A 5,579-nucleotide genomic window follows, 5' to 3' on the forward strand; every position below is an offset into this window, starting at 1 on the left:
CCGGGGTCTCAAGTTTTTCACAAGGCCAAAGATGAGGAGTGGCTGCAGTTTAGAAAGTCAGTTCCAAAACTCTGCTACAGATCGACGCAGACTTGCCCTAAATAGTTCCCAAATCTAGGTTTTACTCCCAGATATTCTGATTTCTTTGTTGTGTTGAGCTGCTCAGGCATCGGGACTTTACAACCCTCCAGCTGACTCTAATACACAGCAAAGTTTGAAGGCCACTGCGCTAAGTCACCCATTATCCCCAGGAAAGGTTTTTTGGAGAAGGAGCAGAGACCTTCTTCCATTTAGCTCTTGGCGATTGTGCCAGCTTTGGAACTAGCTCCCTAGTCATTGAAAAGTACAATCCCTCATCTTACAAGGTGGTTGTTGTTTTTGTTTTTTGTTTTGCTTTGGTTTTTTTTTTTTTTGCACAGAGACACAGCAAAACATTGACTCTCCACTGGCATCAGCCATATAGGAATTATGAAGGATGAAACCATCTCCCCCAGGCCTTCAATAAGTGCAAGTGATAACTTAGCATTGAGAATTCTGCCTACCAGTTACAAGGTAAACTGGTAGCTCTTTTCAGCCACCCTGACTCAGGATATCCCATTAGGAATCAAAGTAATCTCTTAGGGCTAGTGATTGCAGACTTTTCAAGCTGGTGTTAAGGAAACTGAGAGTCTCAAATTCAGGCTGGATCACATGCACTTGCATCCAGACTCCCCCAAAATGGATCTGCTATTTTAAGACTGGCTGCAGAATAAGCCTGGCTGGTGTCTAGAATGTCCAGGAGTGGTGCTGGGGAACTGGGGGGCGGTATTGGATGTCCAGGATCGCTCATATACAAATCTAAAACCTGGTTATATTAAGTGGTGAATTACTGATACCAAGACTAGCAAAATAGCCCCTTTTCAGCCGACATGGAGGGGAGGATAGTTCTCTTGGCCTTTCCTAAAGGTAACTCCAGAGGCAGAGGCACCACAGAGGACCACCCCCCTCCCAAACCCACCAGGCACCCAGCTGTGCTTGGACTTGGCTGCCTAAAGCGTTTATCACCTTACTTTATACAAGGCGGGACCTGGAAACAGATAACCCCCGGTGGCTGGGTCGGGTCAGGGATCACTAATAACTTCCTAGGGTTTCATCCTCTCTCTCTCTTATTTCTGCATCATTTCTTTGCAGTGAGAACTGCCTGATACTTCCTTAACCTCCATCTCTCCAAGAACAAGTGCATAACATGGGGCTGCGGGGAGACAAGGGATTGGAGAGAGCAAAACCCTCCTCCACTGGTCAGGAATTCCCTGCATACTCCAGTTGTTGAGGATGCGAAAAGGGATCTTACAGTCTTCAAGAACTCGCTTTTTCACTCCCCCACCCCCAGAACTTTCTGCTGATCTATTTTGGGGGTCCTTGGGAGTATCTTCAAAGACGCTAGGAAAGTAAACACTGGAGTGGGGGGCTGCAGATGTGCCCATTCTAAAGATCCAAGAGAACCATTCTGCACTCTCCCAGGCCCAGTCCTGGAGGGGCGTCCCTGTCACACCCCAGCTCCACAGTTCATGGTACCCTCCTTCTTTCCAGGCCGGTCCGGACACGAAGCATCCCAGCGATTTACTCTGAAGAAGAGTTGGGAGAGTCCCCTTTCCTCCATCCCCCCTCCCCCAACACACACACACACACACACACACACACACACACACACACACCCCCGCAGTTCTCCACTAGGGTTTCCCTCCAGGGCAGATTACTTTATGACAGGGTGTGATAAGTGGTGATTTTGTTCCTCTTTTGATAGCAGGATTGCTTTGTAAACAGAAGCGCAAACTCGTTCCGATAGTGGTTCCGCACCAGTGCTCGGCAGCCGCCCTGGCACAGCGGGCAGCAGAGACAGCTGCTGCACCTGTCGCCTAAGGCCGAGAAGACCGAGAGGCCGCTCTTGGAGGGGGCGCACTGACCGGTGACGCGCTCCTCCAGTCTCCAGGGCATCTTTAGCTTCCCAGCTTGCTGCACACCTCGGGCCTGTGCCCACTGCCGTCAGTTGAAAGCGTGCATTCTGGAGAGCCACAGTGGGACACGCCTAATGCACACCCTCCCTTCTTCACCTTCTCCCTGGACACCTTTGCTAAGAGATTTGGCTAATTTCTTCTGTGGTTGCTGGTAATTCTACTGGTAATTCCTTTGCCCTAATCCAATTGGAGAGTCATGCCACTCAATTTCCCTCACCTTTTCCTTCGAGTAGCCCAATTTTCCTTCTTTCCGGCCCCGACCCTGACGGCCAGTTTACCATTCCAAGGGAGACCAAGAAGGAAACCAAGTTTGAGTTAGGTTTGCTCTGCCGAGTGCAGGGAAGAGCAGCCACTGTGGGAGACAGGGGAAGAGGATAGAAGTGCAGCCAGGGGTCACCCCACCTGCCCAGGGATCTTCAACTCCCCAGTGAAAAAGCGAAGCCGAGGTTATCACCCGAATGGACTCATCGCTCAGACTTGGGTACAGATATCCAAGTTCCTTTAAAGAACTTTGGGCGAAATCGCTAGGGGTATGGTGCTTGATGGTAAGTGAAGGGGTGGAGTGAAAATGAGGCTCAAGCAGGGCTAACCCTAACGCAGAGATTACTCCCTCAACTTTGGGGCTGATGGTCCTGGGAGGAGGGTTGTTGGCGGAGAATGGGTTCCACCGGCGTTTCTGACACCGTAGGCCTCAGAGAGCCTGAGCTCAGCATTACCTGAAGGTGGGAGCTCCGCTCAATCCAACACCAGGTCATCCCGCCCCTCCCCGCAGCACAGGCTTCCCTCACTGAGTGGCGCACAGAAAAATTTGCGATATGGTTCAGTGTCCCAGGCCCTGTTAGCTACGGAACCTGCTTCGTGGTGGCAGCGCCAGGAGTGGCTGGGGAACTTCCGCGGCTCTCCCTCTCCCATCCCAGGGAGAGGAGCGGGGTGCCGCTGGTCTCTGATGCAAAAGAGCCCCAAGGCCGCACTTTCCGAGGCCTCTTGGACGCAGAGGTGGGTCGCCAAGTGCAGTTAGTGGCCTTGGGCCTGCCCGCACTGGGAGCAGCTGGCTCTCCGGAACGTTTGTCTGGAACCCAGAGAGCTGATGAAGCTGGGAGGCATCCCCCATCCCTCGCCAATCATGGCACCCCCGGAGGTGGGGCAGTCTCGCTGGTGCGGAGCTGCGGAGGAGGTCCGGGTGGGGCAAAGCTCTGAGCGGTGCAGCAGGTGTTTGAGGAACAAGGGAAGGACGTAAATCTGGCAGGACTGGGGTTCTGAGGGGGAAATCGCGGGAGGTGCAGATGACCAGTTCCTGGCTGCGGTGTGTCTAAGAAGGGCAATGCAGTTTACATCATCTTGAATTGAACAGGTCTTGGGCGCTGTGAACTCATCTTGGACGTGGGGCTATGTAGACCGTCCTGGACACGGCTCAGCAGCCTTTCTTGAAAGCACACTGTTGGCCAGGCGCTGTGCTAAGCGTTTTGCGTACAGTCTCCTATTGAATTCCCACCAATTAGCCACTTTACAAACCAGAAAACAGAAGTTTTCACAAGGTCAGTAACTTCCCCAGGATCACACAGCCCCTACACGTATATATATCGGAGCTGAATGTGGACCCCAAGTGATCTTACTGCAAAACTAAATTCTAGCTCCCGCATTCCACGTCCCTCCGCCTCTCTCCCACATCATCCTCCCGCTAGGATGTGCACAGCTGCCGACGGTCCTCTCTCCTAAGGCCCGGGGTGCTTCGCTTCCAGGTCACCCTGCCCATTCCCACCCAACCCTATGCGGTGCCTTAGCTTCGCGCTTAACCCCGCTCTCAGCTCTGCCTCCCGCTTTCCGCACGCTCAGGTTCCCCACCCCAAAAGTACCGAGGGTGGAGACGGCGCTCCCCAAGCCCCACCCTGGCCCTGGGACGCGCCCGCCAGCCCTTCCTAGGCTCGGCCCGGCCTGTCCGGCTGGGCCCGAGGTCGCCTCCAGCCAGTGTTTCCCCCGCGCTGGCGAGGCGAAGCGACCGCAGGTTGAAACCGCCGCTCACTTTTAAGAGAGCACAGCGACCTCCGCCTGAATCCCGGAGAGCTGCAGGAGCTCCCTTCGTGCGTGTCTTCCACTCTGAAAAGTTAGTCACCGCCCTATATTTCCACTTTCTGGAAGAAGCCAGGGAAGGTGTACTTATTAGTTAAAAACGTCATCTAATTTATTTAAATTCTCACCAAAACAAAACAAACCAAAAAAGCTACCCACAGAAACCCCCAGACTTGAGCAAGATTCTAAGGCAGGTCCCAGAAAGTTTTAAATCAACTAAAGGATGGGTACTGGGATGAAAGTCCTGTAGCCCAGGGATGAATAAAATGCGGAAGCTATAAGAGGACTCCAGGGAGAGGCACCTCCACCCCACCCCTGGGAACGCCGAGAGGGTGCAAAGCCGCCTGGACAGGGCCGGGGGTCGGAGGTTCTCGGGCACGGTTAGAAAGGGGAGGCTTTGGTGCCTGGGGAACAGGTCTGTGCTCCACAGCGTGGAGCTGACCTTTTACACATATTTGCCTGACATGTCAGAGAAGATGATTTAAAACTGGTTCTTTGTTCGTCTCCAAGTCCCAGCTACAGCAGCCTGGGAGGGTAACTGGGCCTGCCCCAGGAGCCCCAGGCCCACACCCAGGACAATTCGATCTCATGGCCGCAGGAATGGGACTGGCACTGTCTCTGGGAGAGTGTGGCCCAAGGCCATTCTCCTCACCCTCACCTCCCTGCCGGCCAGGTGCGGCTCCTGAGGGAGGTGAGCTCCAGGAGCCCCAAATCCTGTGGCTTCTTTTAAAGCTCCCCTCTAATTAGAAGCAGCGGTGAAATCACTTCAGTGATTTTATCTGTCATGGGAAAGCAAACCCTAAACCAAACCTCAGTTGCCCATCCCAGAGCCACCAACGCCCCCATTCTTCCTTTAAATAGTTCTAAATGGAAAAGAGGGAGAGGGGAAGGGAACTGTGAAAGTGGGAAGAAGGGGGTGGACCTTTGTACAGAAGTGCTCAGTGTGAGTGTGTAAGAGAGTGTGTGAGTGTGTGTATGTGTAGTTTCTCTCTCTCTCTACGATGGGAGGAGACTAAACCTAGAAGCCAGAAGTGACACAGAATCATGAACTTCTTCACCTATTGAGCAACAGTTTCATGTGGAATCTAACGCTGAAGTGGCCTCGGGGGTGGCAGAGGATCCGCTAAGGCCAGTCGTGCCCTGCACCTCGTGGGCGGGTGGGGAGGCGGGGACAGCGACCCATCCCCACTGTGTCCAGGTCTGCGGGGATCATCGGGTCTGGACGCTTCCACCGGTGTAGCCCTTCCCCAACCCCCGACCCCCACCCGGGAGTGGAGACTCCCCCAACTCGAAAGTTCCGAGGGGAGGGGAGCCAGGGGTCGAGCTTGTCGATGCCCCCACCACTGGAGTGCGAAAACACACTCACACTCGCATCGCACCCAGCGCATCCAGCAGTCAGTCCGCTTCGGTTCCCGGGCCAGGGACTGACCGGGAAAGCGGGTTGGGGCTGTTGGGAAAAGCTGGAGCTGATGGCAAGATTGCCGCGGCTATAAATCCATCACTTCCCAGGTCAGCTCC

This window comes from Macaca fascicularis, chromosome 4 (genome assembly GCF_037993035.2).
Source record: "Macaca fascicularis isolate 582-1 chromosome 4, T2T-MFA8v1.1".
Taxonomy (NCBI): domain Eukaryota; kingdom Metazoa; phylum Chordata; class Mammalia; order Primates; family Cercopithecidae; genus Macaca; species Macaca fascicularis.